Raw genomic sequence first — 19,730 nt, forward strand, 5'->3', positions numbered from 1 at the left:
AAACTGGGAAAAAGAAAAAAGAAGAAGAAAAACAGGAGGTCTATTACAGAATCTACAGACCTTCCCATGTTAAAACACTCAGGGGAAAAAAGCAGTGCAATTAAAAAAAAAGTAACAAGTACGGCTTCTCGAAAAGGTTGCCACGAACAACGATAACCTTCTTCCCCTGTAACAGGAATATGACAGATCAGCTTAGGATTGCAAATATGACACTACAAAGAAACAATGGAGTTCTAAACCAGTGTAGAGATGGCCATAATGGACAGCACCGCGGTTAAAAAACACAGACTTAACAGCAGAAACACATCACACAAACTGTAATGCATGGTGGTGGAGGGGTGGTTATTTGGGCTCATTAAACAGAATCGGGCCATTCTGCAGGTATTGAGTCTATCACTCTGTGCCAACATTTTCTTACAGGCAAATGTGAGGCAATCCATCTAAAGCTTAGCTTCTTTCAAACAGGATAAAGCATCCAGTGATCTTAAAACAAGCCGAAAGACTGGAACACTGGTTAAAAAACAAGGCGCTGTTGCAATGCTCGAGTCAAATTTTAGACTTTAACTTCAAATTATGTAGTGGGACCGTAAGAGAACTTTTAAATCCAATAATTAGAAATAATACAAAACAATATCTAGATGTATTTCTATAAGGAGATAAAGATCATTAAAGAAAATCTACTATGCCCTGTGAGCCTGACCAATTTTTTTTTTTCTCTAAGTGAAAGATCTGACTGAAGGGAATCAACAAGGTTTGTTGTTCCACACAACCATGACTTTCACAGTGTCTCGTTGGAAAACCTTCAGGAGAAGGACAATGTACCGTTTCTCTTCATTTGGAGCTTGCCGACTGGGTTTATATTGGCATGCAAATTATGTTTTGTGAGTATTGATCTGAAAAGCGTACAATGTTTGATCAAGACGAGATTAAAAATCCTTTTTGCAGTGGCACAGCTGACAGGAATGATTGATTGCATCCGTTACGGTTGGGAAGCACGGACTTGGCCCAGTACAGAATACAGAAAACTAAGCGATACTTAGAAATTAAATTGTAATCTGTGCTCATTTTTAAAATGTGAGGGAACCATGTAAGACAGCTAAAGCTCTATTAAGTCAGACAAGCAGCTACACAATGATTAGACCCCATCCATACCGATTCATACTTTTCTGGGCATGTTTTTGTCTGAATAAATAAATGCAAAGGTCCTTACGTTAGTTTCCAGGTCATCCATCCAGTGTGTACGTGCTCTGTTACACAAGCACGTGTCTACTAAAACATAGCAGAACGAGCACGCGTCCCAGACACGGCCTCCATTCCCACCTGTCATCTGTCATCAGCAGTGTTGTCATTAGAAACAGCCTCCCAGAGCAGCCTTGGTAACGTCATTCTACTAATTAACAATAAACAGCGTGACACCCAGTGATTTATTACCACTGTCCCACAGTTCCAGATATGCCCAGCGCCGAGGTGCCCGGCACCAACCGAGACTGCAGTTACTTTAACATCACCACAGACTGAGTTGTAGGAAGGGACTTAATCATTTTGACTGCAAACTAGCTGCCAAAACCATCTTACTTCGTGTTTTGTTTTCTTCTCAGATCTAATCAAAATGAAGTATTATAGAGGGTAATTGAACTGTCTAGCATGCCTCACAGTATTTCTTGAACCACGGCAGCTCCTTCAGTGTTTATCTGCTTGTTTTGGTCTGGCATCTAATCAAGGACGTTAAAAAATTCATGCAATTGTACATTTTCTTACGGGTCTGTGATTTAGACATACAGCTCCCTGAGCTGAGTGTTGTTCCTGTCTTCATTGATAAGCCTGGTGGTCCCACTTAGTCACAGAACTAAATAATTAAAGCTATAGTTGGTAATTCTGTTCAGAAACACTTTTTGTTATACAGGGTGAAATGGTCCTTCCATCCTGACAAAATTAGTGTAAAATTTTAAATATCTGTGAGAGCTGTAGGCCTGTAAAACTTCTCACCAATCCTGGCCCTTTGGTGCCATGGGCAGGCATTGAGGGTTGGTCCTGCCCACGGCCCCCCGTCTCTCAAGTTCCGGGGGTATCACCTTATCTTTTGGTTGTCCCACATGCCAATCATTGTGACACGCTCACGTAACTCCATTGTGCGTGTAGGTTCCTTGTTAGTTTCCGCTTGTTGGCTGCGCATGAGCACTTCTAGTGTGTCCTGTTAGCTTAGCAGTTAGCTTTGTTGTTAGCTGTTCATTGTAGCTCCGCTGCTCTCTCCGTATTCTTTTAACATGACTGAGAGTTGCAAGAAGCAAACTGCTTACATGTTTATGAGACGAAGAGGAAGTCCTCAGCAGAAATAAATGAGAGCAGATTGGATTTGGGAGATTTTTTTTACTCAATACCCTTAAGGAGCGGAAGAGCAGGTGAGACGGTCTTGTGCATGTGCAGTTATTCAAAAAGGAACTTGAGCATTTCTTACATTTACTTACAAGTCTGGGGTCCACCTGTATTCAATCCCAGGTAATTTCTTTGCAGAATTAATTTTAAGAGAATGTCTCCACCACACCTCTTCTTTTCTGCCATTCTTCCAAAAATGTGGGGTGGGTGCAAGGGGCATGGTTCTCCTTTGTCCAAGCCACTGTGTCTATGCTGGTTTGGATTCTGACAAAGTGCTGGTGAAGATTCTCAGTCATCCAGGTCATGGTCATTCAAAAAATAAAGTAAAAAACAAAGCAACTGGACTTATTTTATGTAGTTGAAGACGTTTTGCTTCCTCTCCAGGAAGCTTTCTCCTGGAACAAGTCCAGTTGCTTTGTTTTTTACTTTTTTTGGAATTCTGACAAAGGAGACAACTTCTAACACACTATATGATAACAAACTGAAATCCTGCCACCCCTGCTATGTGAGAAATATGTACAGATCTTTTTTTAGATTTTCCAGTTTAAACAGAAACAATAAAGAAACATTTTTTTGGGTGAAAGTGATGTGAGAAACAACTGCAGCTCCTTGGAATGATATCAACCTGCAGAGTTTAACGAGAAGAGAAAAGCTGTATGGCCCAAAGAACACCGAATCCCCAGTAAAGCACGGAGGTGGAAAAATTATGCTTCGTGACAATGCTACAGAAAAAATTGCACTGAAGCTTCGGCCTGGTTTGCTGGTCCCACAAACAGCACTTTATGGCATTATGAAATCACACCCTTGAGCAAGTGGGTGCTGGAACAAGGAGCCCCGCCTGCTGACGAGACACCAATAGGGTGGGAAGTTGAAAAAGAAACGCTAGTGGGTTTAATGTTGTTGTTTGTCTTACGCTGCCAGCGTCTTGTTGCCTTTCACCGTTTCAGAAGCCAGTCATGACAGAGCTGTAGTTACAATTTGGTGTCTCTGACGCATAACAACGATGGGTGGACTTCAGTCCCCAAGACCTTCTCAGTCTTTATACAAACCATACGTAGACGGCAGGAAAAATTCTCCTTTTCATTCCAAGTAACTCTATACTAATATGGTTACACTGCTTCTAATGGCGGCTTTTTGTTTGCTACATTTTGCATACCTGAATCAGCTGTTTAGCAAGCTTTTAAGCCCTATAATACAAGCAGCAATGCAACTTTTTGTGTTGACCCATGATTTGTTTTACCCAGAGCCTTTTAACATCATGAAGTGACAACACTATAAATGCTAAAATGAGAAGAAAGCTACACTATACTTCCTGAGTTAAAACGTTTTTTCTGACAGACGTGTGTTTTTGTCATTTCAATCCCTTTTACAGAAATATCTAGTAGCCACAGCAGCTTTTAACATGAGCCAGTCATCAATTCCTAACATAGCTGTCACACATGGTGCCTAATCGACACATCTTTCATTCATGTCATGACAGCTTAGCTTTAGGAAGATATTTTTGCCAGCAGAAGTTCCAGAAGTAATTGTGAGGAACAATGTTCTTGTCATTTTAAGAACATTTGTACTTTTTCTTCATGGCAATGGGAGTATAATAGCAGGATAATGTGAACGCTCCATTTCGAAAGGCATTTATCTTTTCTTTCTTGGAAAATTGGAAACTAAAATGTGAAAAATATCAAAAACGTATGTTTCTGTTTTCTTCTTCATGCTCGTGGGAGACTGGACACTATCAGGTCACCCAAGGATGATTTACAATCATATACATATCAACCTTTTTCAGACTGTGGGAGCAGAAAACTGAACCAAAGCTAATTCCTGTTCAGTGTTGAAACGGAAGACAACTTTTGATGTGAAAGCAAAAAAGTATGACAAAATATCCTCAAGCAAATCATAAAACTGCCTAAGGAAAGCGCCTCCAAATTTTATTTACTTTTCATTAGCATTTTCTAATTCAACATTTCAAAACAGCCACTTAAATAAAAACTGCCTTTAAACTTAGTATTAAGTTCCCAATCAGAAATATTTGATACAAACATAACCCTTCTAGTTATTCTGCCACCATAAAACAAACTGATTTTTCAAAGGTGTATAATCCTTTACAAAAGTGTTCTTGACCGATAAACCTTATGGCATTTCATGTTAAAATCATTATCTTCAGCATAATTTATTATAATTTCCTTTCACATATAAATTAGGTTTATACATTCTCCTTTTATGAAAGACACAAAATATTCTTGTTATTTAGGTTATTTTTTAGAAACTATGTCATTTCTGCCTCTACAATTTTGTGCTCTCTGTATCCCGGAGACACCCAATGCCAGCAGGGCCCACGTGTGAACGCACACTCTCTCCAGAACACGCAGACCAGGCCGGAAAAGATGTCGCAACCACCTGCGAAACAGACCAAGGTGTCTTGTGTTTTTTTTAAACGTCCCCAGAGTGGTGAGGCCAGCAGCACTCGCTCTCCTGCGAGGAGCAGCCGACTACAGAGAAAAGCCGAAGTACTTCATGTTCCTGTCACTTACGAGGGGTGACAGGTTTTGACCCGGCTCGGCTGTTAGAGGGGAAACACAAATGCATATCTGACTGCTTAACATAGAGAAATGGAGAGAAACAAAGGAATATGGAGAAAAAAGAAAGACAGTAAGCCCGCTAGCAGCTACGCTCCTGGACAACAATGCAGAGACAAACCTGAAGATGCTCATGAAGGTTTGGTCCCATGTAGATTTAGCTGACGGCCTTGAAGAATGGACATATTTAAATGATCAAGTGGTTTCTGGTCCACTCAAGGTAACTTAGAAATGTGACATTTTTACATGATCATGTGAAGGCTTTACCAAGTAAATTATTTGATCTTTAGTCTTTTCAGAACAAGACAAAACTTGGATGTAATTTCTATCCAAGCCTCAAAATAACAGTTTGATTTACTACAACCAATTTTCAACCTACTGGCTTTCAATGCCCTCAGACCCAATTATCTTATTAATTATTCTTTAATTAATTACAGTTTTGCTTTTCCACTATGAACAGGGGGATTATTACTTTTCCCATTGGCTTTTGCTGTTTTAAGTTGCCCTTATTTGAAGCTATTAGCTATCACTTTTAAAGCCTAACGTCTAGTATATGTACAGCTCAAGACAAACGTCTGTAACAGGCTGCAGGGAGACCATTTTGCTTTCAATAAATGGAACAGAAGTCTACCAGATTCCACACACAGACGTTCTGGAAATGCTCTTCCAGAAGCCTAGGAAGTTGCCCTGCAGCAACAAAAGCGGAACACCTTTTAGATAACTTATAAATGCTGCGTTAATATTATGTTCAGTTAATTAAAGGAATCAATTGTTATAGGGCTGTTAATCAAAGAAACTAATAAAATGAATTTCTCCTTGAAGTATTTGTGCTGGTTAGCTTGCACACATTAGCCTGGTGAACAAGAGTGGGGCGCATGCGGGTTACAGAGTGAGGCGAAGCTATGACATCATCGTTTTAGAAAAGATGCAGCTCCCATCTTTACTTACACCGTATAAACCGCTTATCAGTCCGGTAAGGAGCTGGTAGAGCTGATTTCAAAAACAGGACTAACGGGGTCAGCCACATCAGGTTAGCACCTATCAGATAACTATGGATGTCACGCAAAAAACTCCAAGCTCTGTTTTTTTTTTTATTTGTAGGCCATCAAACGTGTAACGCCATCAAGCAAAATCTCCAGTGAACGATTTATTTTTTAAGCTTTTGTCTAAAAAATATAAATGTAAGATAAATGTACTCATGTGTACTTTTTTAACTTTTTTAATGAATCTTGACTGTTATGGTTACAGAAAAGCGCTGCTGCATTATGGGTAATTCTGCCGCTGACAGCGGCGCATCGTAAAGTCCCGCTTCCCGCTCTGTGTTTGTTCCGGTCTGTTTTACGCAAGAGCATATGGAGCCTGACTTACGCCCTGTATAAAATCAGTCTGGCTCACCAGACTACATCTTTACATTGAAAAATGAAACCGGCCTTTTGATATTTATCCACTCTGGGACCCGGTTTCAAAATGATCTTTTACGCTCTTCTAAAATGCCGCATCCATGTGGACTCACAGCCTATACGACAAAATACCTTTGCGGATACGCCTAATCTCTTCTCCGTGGGGATGGGGCATCAGGGTGCAGCAGACATGTTTAAAGTCAATTCTCACCTAGACTTCTGACTTAAAATGGAAAAAAACAGTAACATGTCATCTCAGGCAGTGCTATCACACTACAGTACTCAAGCAGTGTAATGCAACTTTGAAATGCTCCTCTGCTTTAAAACACCTGACTCCAATATCATCTCAACTGACCACAGTATACCCCCAAAACCTCAAAACAATATCATTTGTTGTTATGGCCCGTTTAAAAACACACCTTTTTTCACATGCTTTTAATATCCAATAGTGGGTAGTGTTGGTTTTATGTTCAGTTTGTGTATCTCATTTATTTGTGAATGTATGTTTGCTCTTAATCTATATCTGACCTGTGGTCTAGCTGTTTATTTCTAAGGTGCTTTATCAATAAACTTGAATTGTATTGGCTTAGAACTACAATAACATTTTTGTGAAAATGTTAAATATAAGGTTAAAAGGAAACACGTAGGCTATAGCTAAAATAAATCCCTCCAGGAGTTTTTTTTGACAGCTTCAATTTATTACGGTTATCCAGCTGGCGGACGCACTGATTGCTGGCATTCTGAGCGGTAGAGAAGCTAATGGTCCTTTACATTACGTGAATGATGCCAGTGCAGACTTTATCAGCCTCAAGTATCATTGGGGAGAGAAGAGACATGGATGAAATTTAAATTAAACGTAGGAAAGAGTGAAGTAATGCGAGGTAGGAAAGAGAGAGAGAGAAGAAGTTCTGAAATTGGGGACAGCATGAGTTAAAGAACAACAAAATTAAAGCGTGAAAAAAGGATGTGAAATGAAGATAACGGAAAAAAGTTCATGACATCTGAATGACAGAACATCCAGAGTAAACACAATTCAGAATTTGAAGAGAACTGTGTGCAACAAGCCACTTAAATATTATCACGAGAATGTGAAGACGGAAATACTAACGACGGAGCCGCGCAGAGAGGTGGAAATGAAAGACGGCCTCGCACAAAGTCACTCACTGTGCTTATTAACTGTCTGACAGAACAGCCAATATACCAGTGCCACAAATTATTTCAGCCAGGCATGAATATCCAGTAATTACTGACTGTGAGGACAAAGCCGTACATTTATCAGCTGAATGGAACAGCAGCTGGACAAAGAGTGGCCCACTGCTGTTTCTGAAGGGCCATTTGTCCCATTTGGGGTCATGTTTTGTCCCGGGAAAAAACTTTTTTCCAGCCTTTTATTGTTCCATTTCCTCCATCTTGTGTCCAAAGTAAACATTTTTTTATCCAACAAAGACTCGAGATCCTTGGTTTTTGTTAACTACTGGCTTAATTAACCATTGGTAAATGTTAGTGCTGGTTCTCAGCAACCATTGTGTGCGAGTGATGCATTCAGTACTGCTGTATTTTACAATTCAATTCAGTTTCATTTAAATTGCAAATGTCATGTTAAGGGAACATACAAGACAAACAGGTCAAAAAGATATCCAGGTAAATTGCTCCAAATTCTGCTTAAACTAATCCAACGTATTCTAATTCACTTCAATTAAATAATCACATTTAGATTTATACACGTGGGGGGGGGGGGGGGGGGGGGTGAAAAAGTATTTGCACTCTATAAGAATATTTTTAAGCTTAAATATTACAGATCAAACAAATTTTAACTTCTGACATAAATAACTGGAGCAAATACAAAAAGGCAGCGTGCAAATAATGGCTTTATTTACAAAGGGAAGAAAGTTATCCAACCCAACCTTGCTCTATGTGTAAAAAGTAAGCAACCCCCTTTAAATCAGGAGTTACCTGTGTTTTTTACCACAGTTTTTTGGAAAACCTGACAAGCCAAAGCAAGGCCTTTTTACTGGGAAAACTGTAGAAATCCCAGGGAACCTGCATAACAACATGAAGTAGACTAAAAGCTACTCAAAAAGAAATATATCATCCTCCAATCTTTATAAATTTATGAACCGATGAGAAAGAGAGCCACTAACATCTATCTGTCTGGGAAGGGATGAAAAGCCAGTGAGAGCCATAATCCACATATTGAGAAAACATGGAACAGCGGCGAACCTTCCCAGGATGCAAAAATGCAAAAATAGTTTAATGACTACTCATCCAGAAGTGCACCCCAGGTCGAAGATGTAATGATGGTGAAAGTGAAGCTCACAGTGTTACCAGACATATATTTGCCTTATCTACCAACATCAGGACAAAAAAGATAAGGGAAAAAAGTTCAAACGAGTTCTAGATCAAGTCAGTGAAGTTATTTCATGATAAATACGGATAAATTGCCTCATGTTTGAATACGCAACTTATAAAACAACATAATATTAACTTAAAATAGTTACTCCAGACTGCAATAGATGTTTTCATGCTGCCATAGAGCTATCAATCACTGGGAAATCCTGTATTAGGAGTGCAAATTTGACTACTTATTAAACGATTTGTATAAATCCGGAGTTCTGTTAACTGATCCCAGCAAAGATTCAGCTTATGCAACCAGAAGTTGCAACATGCAGATATACAGAACACATAAAACACAGCAGAACATATATTAAGAATTATCCTTTAATTTAAATAATAAGCATTGAATGCTCATGAACAAAAATAGAGTTACATTCGTACAGATGAACATGCGGTAGTTCCCTATCCATCACTCTTGTGTCCTGCTCCTCGTGAGGTCAGTCGGCACTATATCCATCTTTTACATTTTTGTAGACTGATTTTAGGTTTTTTGAACGGAATAAGCAGTATTCCTCTAAATGTTTGGGATAACGCCTGTCTGATTTGTATTTTCCCCACTGACGTTTAACCATTTTTACCATCAACAAGGCCCAGAGCCGCCCGTGACACTTGACACTGCCTCTCTCCCGCCCCTGTTCAGGACCTACAAGCTACACCATCTCCGGACCTTCTGCATTACATTAACGCACAGCCTACTGTGTACATAGCTATAGATTCTGTATATAAATCTATTTTGTCTGCACCATCAATACCAAGTCAAATTCCTTGTAACTGCAAACCTACTTGGCAATAAACTTGATTCTGATTACCAGTGTTTTTTTGTTTTTTTTTTAAATCCCCCCGACTACAATGCGTTCATAATGGGCATTTCACTTTGGCACAAATATGATTGTGATTGGTCAGTTACTGGCGAACCTCAAAGATTGGTTGACATGAGGCGTTATGTTAATTATGCATACAAGAGTGGGTCAAAAATCCTTAATAGAAAAAGATTCATTGTCAGTTATTACATGGGCTTCGTGGCAGCTGTTGCCGTCACGGGTGACCACAATCAATGATTAGGCTTGGAGAGTTATTACTTTTCCCACACATGGTAAATGAAAACACTTAAAAATTGGATTTTTTATTTATTTAGGGTCTCTGATTTTGTTTGATTATCTGAAACATTTAAGTCCATCCATCCATTGTCTATACCAGCTTGTCCTTGCAGGGTCGTGAGGGGGCTGATGCCTGTCTCCATTGGCAAGTGGCAGGGTAAACCCAGGTCAGGCCTCCAATCCAACACAGGGTAAAACAGAAACACAGGGAAAAAAAACATGTACACACAAACTCATACTTAAGGAATTTAGAGACCAAGTAACCTGACAACTTTTTTTTGGACTGGTAAAGGAGGCCAAAGTACCACCCAAGTGAGAAACTCCTAGCATAAAAAGACAAAGCCAGTATTAGAACCCAGGACGTTGCTGCAGGTCAGCAGGGCTAACCACTACTTCAGCCCTGAAACATTTAGGCCTGATACCAAGGCAAAAGCAAAATAAAGCTGTAAAGGGGCACTAACTTTACAAAAACAATCCATTTCTCATTACAGCAGAGTACAATCAGGTAAGTTGATTATTTAATGCCAGCTGGTAAAAAGTTGGCCATGAAAGAAAGCCCAGCTGATTGGATCAAGTCATTACTTTAGTAGCAATCCCTTTTCCTGAGCAAGCAAAAACATAAATCATTCAATGTCATTTGGGAAAATGTTTCTTCTCAATTTGAAATTGTAATTATTTTAGCTAATCATGCAAACTGATGTAAATCATGTAAATTCAAGTTGAGGGAGAAAAACTGAATAATACACAAAGTTTTTTCATTCATGGAGATAAGGTACATGCTTAGTTTAAAAATGTTTAAGAAACAGAAACCAGGAAAATCTTGGTAGGGGTTGAGGGGGTGGGTGGGGGAGGGGTGTAATGCTAGACTTCTTCTCCACAGTGGCTAATTAGATAATATACATGTTGGCTTGTCATATGCAGGTGTTGCTAATGACAGATTACGTCCGGTGTCATGGATGCTGGCACGCTGATAAAACCTACTGATACGCCTCCGGTATAAGTCGGATATCACTAATTATTGTTATGCATATCGACAGTTGTTTGTCAGAAGGAGCTAAAATGGGCTTCTGAACAGCTGCTTCAATTATGCAGCGTCTCCTTCTTTTTGATAGTTGGAACATTCGAGAATGAAATTCCATCCAAGTGAACTATTTTCTGGTTGCAACAGGAATTTGCTAATTGTAGTGCTCGGTGATCTTGCCCAACTAGTGTTAGTACTGGGAGCTATTTTACATATTCATACACTGCTTGGAACCTGTTCACTACCTAAAAGCCTTCAGAAACACCAGCCTCTTTCACAGGTCAGTGGCAGTACAGAGCTGCAATGACAAGTCCTTACCTATGGCGCTTCTGTTTCCAACTAAAAAACCCATCAAGCTTTCAGAAATTAAGCTGGCATTGTTGAATCATAGGTGTATAATAGAAAGGTCAATATAGAGCACAGTGTATAAAATGACGGACGGAAAATGTAATTCTAGCTAATTATAGCGTGTCTCGCCTTTTAATGTTCATTCTAGAAGTGTCACCGCTACTGAAGAGACTACTCCTGGAGTTACGTAAAGTTCAGTAAACTGTTTGGTCTTGGCACACTTCATCGCAACCAGGTTTGTGCCAGTGACAAAAAAAGAATGTCTGTGATGATAACACCCTGGAGCCATCGGCCCTTACATATGGAAGCTCTAACAGGACTGTCACAACCCTGAATTGGTGGCCCAGACAGTGTTAATCAACCCAGCCGTGGGTTTAAACCAATCCCATGGTTTGTAAGAAAACGCCTGGTGACAGTGAAAAGGCATTAGCTTGAAATGTTTTGTGAAAGAAATCCTACACACACACAAAATGTTTGGTATGGAAGCTATACTTTCCGAGCAAAAATTATGAAGTTGGTGGACTTCAGGAAGATTTTCTCCCTGGGAATGTGTGATTTCATTTGGTCTGCAGCATAAGGCAGGGGATTTGGTGGGCTCTTTACTGGGATTTTAGTCAGACCTTCAGGTGTGGTCTGTTTCATAAGATCTGTTTGAATTGTCATAATGATATTGTTTAAAAACAATATTTGCTTGAAGTGTTTTGTTTAGGTGGTGCTTTTATTTAGCTGGTTTAGAAAAGATCAGTTTTTATTTTTGCTATCTGACCAGAAGTTAAGCCAAAACGTTCTTTTACGCTCATATTCTGAATGTTTTCTGTGGCTTTGTTTGATTATCCTGCTTGTTTTTTTTTTCCTAAACATCTTTCGAACTATGCTTAGGCTTCTTCTGTTCATTTGCAAAACATCTCCCTGATTTTTGACATTTGCTGTTTAATGTTTATGGAGTTATTCCGTCTACCTCCACTCGATCATAGGAATGCGAGATATGAACAAGACCAACATAATCAACTCCACCATCCCGTAGTTGGAAATGTTTCACATGAAGAAGTCCACTTCTCCTGATCACTGGCTTCAGTACATAGACAGAAGGTCATCTTGACAGTTCTCCGGTGCATTCTAATCCATTCATCTGTTCCTGCTTAGGAGCTGTCTACCTTTGCTAAACTAGAGGGCTTTTTCTCCATTTTTCTAGGGAATTTGAACTGCATTTAAACATCTTAGTTTAAATGCAGTCCAGTGCAAATACTTAGACTTTTCAAATATGAATTGGATAATGTAACACTAAACAGTCTTTACAACACAGGTTTAGATGAATAAATTCTTTATTTTATTTGTAAAAACAAAAATTAAGCATCTTCAGTGATTCTTTGTCATTAACAGGAATATTTTATACTGTAAACACTCTGTAGTTTGTGATTAGTCAAACATTTTTTTGAATTTCAGAATTGGTTGTCATAATTTTCACAAAAACGTTGCTAAAATCTCCTCTCGTCTTGTTCTGGTACACCCAATGTCAAATTCTGTCTCTTAATATAAGATGTGCTCCCCCACTAAGGAGATCTGTGTTGGTCCCTCTTGGGCCCCTTTTTGGCTCCTCACAAGTTTTGAGCATTTCTCTTATGAATAAACCTAACATACACAAGTGGACTCTCGCAAACACAGGTGCTTGGATTCAGGTGCTTACAGATTGACTTTTATACAGAAAACCCATATTATTAGCTTTAACTGTCACCTCATATATGTATTAATTAATACTGCATATGCTTCAGTGATGGTATCATGGCGTTGGTTGTTTGTACCTGTAATTGTTGGATTTGCTGTTCTTTTTACATTGCTATTTGCAGATGTAGAAGCAGACTCAGAGGAAGTTATTTCTCTCTCTCTCCCTTTCCTCTCTTTTCTTTTAACTTTTGTTCCTTCTTGCATTTTGTCTCATCTGTTTCTCTCCTCTTTTTCCTAAGAAAGACTACGCTGAATTACTTTGTGCTGCCATACTTTCAGAAAAGGAGCAGTTGGGAGGTAGCATTGACTATCTGACTAAGTACTAAGATGGGTTAGATTGTGATAAAAGTGAGACTTCATGAAAAATAAGTAAAATGTTCTTAAAATGTGTGTTTTTGTCCTAGATTTGAGCAGGTAAATAATATTATCTCCCAATGGAATGAGTATTTTGATCCCTAAAATAAGAAAATTAGACATCCTGCACTTGAAATAAGATGATAGAGATGAGTTGTTCCTATTTTAAGTGCAAAAGTCTCATTTCATTGGCAGATCATCTTATTTACCTTCTCAAATCAAGGACAGATTCACTCACTTTAAGAAAATATGACTTATTTTTAGTTCCATTTTTGCAGTGAACCCTCTCAAGATCAAGACCACAAAACATCAGACACTAAGATGTTGAGATCATTGTGACTTTTCAGTCTGTCAAATGCTCCTTATCAGGATTCTGACGCATCGGAGGAACAGCTTGCATCATTCGGATGTTGGCAAATTAAAAAATACGATACATTTAGAGAGCTGTGATAAGCATGACATTATCATGACACACAGCTGCAATGTTTGATGTTTTTTTTTAATATTTCAACTTTCTGCCTGCCTCAAAGCTAGCTACGTCGAACATCATCTCTTATCAGTGCTTTCAGTAGACACAGAAGATTTCCTCACGCAAAAAGGGAAATGCTTACTTAATCGGACCAAAGCATAAGAAAATGTAGCCTTGATCATTTTGATTGAGTGATGATGTCGTAATGGATTTGACTATAGATATTCTTTGCCTGTGTGGCTCATGTAAAACAGTAAAATACGTAGTAAGGAATTAGAAGCAGTCGCGTCCTCTGATTAGATTTGGTTGACAGGCGACAGAATGAGTCAGACGCAGAAGTGTGATGACGAGGAGAAGGAGACGAGTGAGAACAGAGTGCGATGGTGATCGACAGGGAAAGCAACCAGGCACAGCTACATTCTCATATGTTCATTGGCCATTGTTGCCTGGCAACTGTTTGACCCTGATCTGGATATTATGTAAGAGCGAGCAGACGAGCAGGCAATCACACGTCCACGAAGCAGCAAAATTAACTACAGCACACCGATAAGGCCATCTACACCTCCTTTAGGTAAGAGATGTCTGGTCTCATTAGAAGTGATCAGGTACAGAGCGACACATAGAAAGACAGAAACAACGTGTGACAGAAAACCATCTCTTAGCAGACACTATTGATCCAATTATATTCAAAATGGCATCGTCTTACTTGGAAACCTCTCAGCCACCAATAGCACTCTGTCTTTCTTCTCTTAGGGGGTAAAAAAGAAACAGATTTTATTTTTTAAGCGTCTAATATGGTAACTTAAAGCTAACTCCAAAGCTGAAAAACTAACCTGGTCAGGCAGATTATATAAATAGAGATGAACCAATCACAATTGCTTTGGGAGATTTTGGATATCTGACTTTTATAAGGATTTTCCAAAAGCTGCATTTCCAAATCCTCTACGTTCCATAAGAGAGGTTAAAAGCTCAAAAGGATGAAACAGAACAACTCCACTGTACTCCATTTAGCCTTCCTGTTATCAGTTAAAAGTCCCATTCTCTCTCACAGCCAGAAAAGGATAAAGTATTTTCTACAGCACATTATAATAAACACAGAATATAAAATGCTGCTTTGTTTCTTACATCTCTGTGCTTCCTTTGATTCCACTTTCACTAAAAACAGCTAATTAGCAATTCTTTGAATCGGTAACAGCATTCACATGGAAGATTGTTGTCATCTGTGTGACCTGGTAGAACTTACTCATGGTGCTAATTAGAAGAATTTCCCGACTACGTGAGCACTGGTCAGGGATTATCAAGATGAAAATGGGTGGACTTTATTGTTTGCATGTCAAAACTAAGCAAAGTTTTAGCTTTTTTCAAATACAGAGTCTGTCAAGATTTCATTTTAGAATCAATAATGTTGAGTCTAATTTCTCTACAAGGTTCCTGTGGGGAGAGGTCAACGAGATGATCAAACATAAATTGCACATTAAACAGGAGGTGTGATTCATGATGTTCACCAAACAAAATCTGCTCCAGCACAGCCCTACATCCACATGAACCTTCTCTGTCAATTCAACAGAAGGTTTTAGATGTACTAAAATCCAAGTAGCCATTTGTTAACTCCTTTACAGAAGGAAAGCATGTTGATTGTGTTTCCTTAATATTGCTCAACCAATATAGATTGCTTTAAATCATAGCTTCTGTCGATAATTTTTGTGAAATACTGTTTTTTGGTTCAACAACTGCACCCCTTGTAATATGATCCTTAAACTCTTTAAAGCCTGATAGAGGTAATTGTGAGGAAACCTCACATTAAAAAGGAAAATCTCTTTGGTTGTTTTTAAAAAAAAAGAAAATTTGAAAGCCTTACGTATCGTAATTGATACGTAAAACCAAAAAATACATTTTCCACATGTTTTTAGTATTTTATATAGGGTGTATAAAATATATTCATTTGTATGTTGTAAATTGTATGTTCAGAAAAATACTGACTTTGTTGAAGAGGTAGAGGTCTTGCACCAGTCCTGGTCTAGAGAGTTAACAGGAAAAGCCTTGTTTCTGTTTAAAGGGAACTTCAACTGTTGGAACTAATTCCAGGTGAGAATCCAGTGCTAGCCAGTAGTTTAAAAATGACTTTTTTAAAATGACTGATTCATTGAGTGTTAATTTATTCCATCCACGCGTATATGCGCAGGGGGGCTGGTGCCTGTCTCCAGCTGTCATTGAGCGAGGGTGGGGTGCATCTTATGCATGCTATACATTATAATTGGTCAAACTGCAATGGAATGTATGTAATGAGATATCAATCTAAATCTGAATTATAACCAGAAGGAGGTGAAATCACTGTTAAATTAGGCCAGCTTCATTCTCCTTTAATGTAGCCAGATATGACTTTGTCTTAAACTATCACTACATAATGAAACTAAGCTGATTATACAGAAATTGTTTGAACCACGATTAAATTGCCAGAAACAAACAGCAAAGAGAACAGATGGGAAAGACGTTAACCACATCTAAAGGAATGCAAAGTCAGTGAGAGCCAGAATCCACAAATTAAATTCTACTGCTGAGTGCAGCAAAATGCATGCGGGATTTAATTGTGTGCACGCAATTTATGGATCTGGTCCTTAAATTCTGGCTTTTCTTTTTCTTTTACCTCAGATAAACCCAGACAGATCTGAGAACCCAACATCCTTTCAGGATACATCGTGGTGTGAAAAGTGGCTATGCACCTACAGGTGAGTGAGAGTTGTTCTTCTGACGGTCTGTGATAAGAAAATGGCCGAGGGCATTTCTGAGATTGTCAGGCAGACTGAGGTCGAGGCAGTTTTGGTCACAAACTACTCACAGTGCAAGGATGAAGCCTACATGCTACAACAACATTCTGACACTCCAGGCTGTCTGAACCACAACTGCACATGGTTCATGCAGTTTAGGCAAGGTTTTATTTTAGATTAGATCTTTTTCTCTGTCCCTACTTTGTTGCACTTATTGTGAAAAGCCTGTACTTCAGGCACCAAGACAGCAGCGTGACACAGGTGGGTTTTTTGGGCCTTCCAAAATGGCTCTTAATAACTTTGGCTAAAAATCATAAAGAACCAAATCTTTTTAAATATAGATGCAATAAAGAATGCTGTTTTTTTTAATAAGCTAAAACAATGCAATTTTGTTGTCATTAGATTATAAGCGATGTCCTTTTTTTACATAATTTTCCATAAATATTAGCGTTGCATCGTCTTTTTTTTTTTACAAAAAATTCATGTTGTTCTTTCTTTTAAAATGTAAAAACAGAAAAAAGAGGTTCTTTAAAAATGTCTATCATAGATATTTATCCAAAATTATAAATTGTCTTTTGTCACAAGAACAAGTAATATTTGCAGCTCTAAAAAAGTTTCATTTAGCTGGATCGAGGGTAAAATTGATTGAAAAGTTTGCACACCCCTGGATTTGGCCCTTTAACGCCGTCATTTGTTTTCTTTTTGCACTTCCTCTAACTTGAGAAAAATGAAACAAGTCTTCTGTGTGCTCAAACACACAAAGCAAACTGTCCCGACAACACGCACGGTAATAATCGGCAACTGCTGCACACTGTTCCTAAAGCCTGCAGTAAACATGAGCACCAGATTCCCTCTGCACATTTCAATGGGTCATTAGAGGAGAGTTATCTTCCAGCAGTGCCACACAAGCGCTCATTTTCCTACCTGCATGCCCATCTGCCTCTGTTTTTCTCCCTGTCTAACGCCGTAACTCTGTTTGTGGACAGATTTAAGATGTTACAGGGAGAAAACAACGTGCTAATTGGAAGGAAAAACCATGTTTTCTGTGTTTGTTTGTGAGCACTTGCCTTCCTCTGTAGATGTCACAGAAATGAATAAATGTCAGATTTTAAAATTACAATGCCAAGCGATAGTATTCGCACTCATCACTATGAAGTGGAAGGAAAATAATAAATGGTTTACATATAGTTTACTACACATGCAAGTCTCTTGGGGTATGTCTCTACCAGTTTTACATACGCGGAGACCAAGGCATGTGGCCATTCTCCTTTGCAAATGGATGGTAACCATCTACCCTTCTAAAAATGGCTATGCACTGATGTATACCAGCTGGAAGTGCCATATATCTAGTCCTGTCCGTTATCATATCAACTCTGACAGGATTCCATCTCAAAGTAACGAAAAGCATCCCTAGAGCATGATGCTGCCACCACCATGTTTTACTCCGGGGGCGGTGTGCATATGGGAATATGTGCCGTTAGTGCTTTGAATGAAGGCCAAAAGGTTCAGGTTCAGTTTCACACCTGCTTCCACATGTTTGTTGTTTATTCTATATTGCTTGTTACCACGATGTGGAATCTAGGGGTAAGCCTTGCTCTCCTACTCTACCTACCAGTTAGTTAATTACACCGTGACTCCCTCTAAGACTAGGCTAATTTTATTTAAATCTGAGCCCTGGCTCAAGGATTCCCTTCGTCCTGCTAGATGTGAGTGTTGCAGAGCTGAGCTCAAATGGAGAAAAAAACAAAAAAAAACTGGAGGTTTCCTTCAGATCCAAAGGGATAACTGGCGGCATTCTAAGAGGACTCCAAAAGAAAATACCTTGGAGACATTATTGTTTCTTTCATAACCCTTATTTGCCGTTCAATTTATCGTAATGTATTCATCCTGTGTTACATCCACAGACTCCTTGTGTCCAGTCCACACCAACTATTTGTGAAAATCTTTCTGCACTGGGAAAGGTCACTTCCACTAGGGTTCAACCTGGTTGTGACCCATCAGTCTCCTTTTCATTTCCTGCTTTTTTCACAGCTTCGAGCCTGTCCTTTTTTTTATTATTATTCTAGAACAGACCACTAAAAACCCTCTATTGTTTGAAAAGCCTTGCATCAGTGGAAATCTTGACCCACAAATATTCCAACAAGCATTCATCTGCCTCTGCTGGTAGGTTAAGTTGCTATTATTCTGGAATAGCACAAAATCACCCTTTGGTTACCCCTGGTCTGATGTATGTATGGATAGATGGATAGATAGACGGACAGCGGGATGTTTTAGGAGCATCTCTCAGTTAAAATCTCATTTAATCTCTTGCAAGCACTAGCAGAACACATTCTGTTTAATAAAGGACAGCATCTTACACCCGCACCCACTCACTAACACCATACTTGATAATTGGATAAATAACAATCCCTGTTCTCTAAACTAAGCATGTACCAAAAAATAAAATGGGCTAGCAACCCTGTGGGCGACATTTCCAACTCATTATTCCAAGTAACTTAAGTCAGCTGAGGGACAACAGGCTATATTTAGGATGAAGACAATGCAGAGCCTTTTATCAGTGAATGTTCACTGAAAATGGGTGCACTCACTTATTCTAATCCAGTTTACTATGCAAACTCTGTCCAATGTTTGATATAATAAAGAAAGTAATTACAAATACACCACAGAACCATATTAGCTAATTCATTTGACCCATTTTGAGAATCAAGTAGGCATCTGCTTAGAAACGTACAAAGTGAAACTGAAGCTCATAAGGTTTGTGCAGCCTTATGAAAGTGTGGAAAAAGAAGAACTAATTACTTTGATTGCCCACTCGGCGAGACAACAGTTATGGACTCAACAACTTTATATTGGACCGCTTTCTGACTCAGCGCTTGCCAAACGAGCCACTGACTGAGCTGAGAAACGATGAACACATGGAACAATTTCACAGAGATTTCCTCTACTAATTCAATGATCCAGTGCCTAAAAACTTCACCAGACAGACAAACCTATTAAGACAGGGTGGAAAAAAAGAAGAACATTCTTTGCCTTTCTTTAAAATCATGCGCCAGGCAGAGCTACGGGGGGGGACTACAAAGAAAGGCAGCAAGAAATGAAGAAGATGAATGATAGCAGAATAAGAGGAGCATGAGTAGCACATGCGGCGGAGCATCACAGTAAGCTCAGAGCGCTGAGTGTTTCTTTCCCCTTTTTGTCTAACGCTACGGGGTTT

General features: G+C 39.0%; 1 protein-coding gene across 3 annotated transcripts in view; it reads right to left on the bottom strand.

Moving 5' to 3' along the window:
- LOC105927380 (zinc transporter ZIP11) overlaps positions 1-19,730 on the bottom strand; it is a 226,682-nt gene that overhangs the window by 69,333 nt on the left and 137,619 nt on the right. The gene's annotated exons all lie outside the window — the stretch shown is intronic.

This window comes from Fundulus heteroclitus, chromosome 10 (assembly GCF_011125445.2).
Source record: "Fundulus heteroclitus isolate FHET01 chromosome 10, MU-UCD_Fhet_4.1, whole genome shotgun sequence".
NCBI classification, from domain to species: Eukaryota; Metazoa; Chordata; class Actinopteri; order Cyprinodontiformes; family Fundulidae; genus Fundulus; species Fundulus heteroclitus.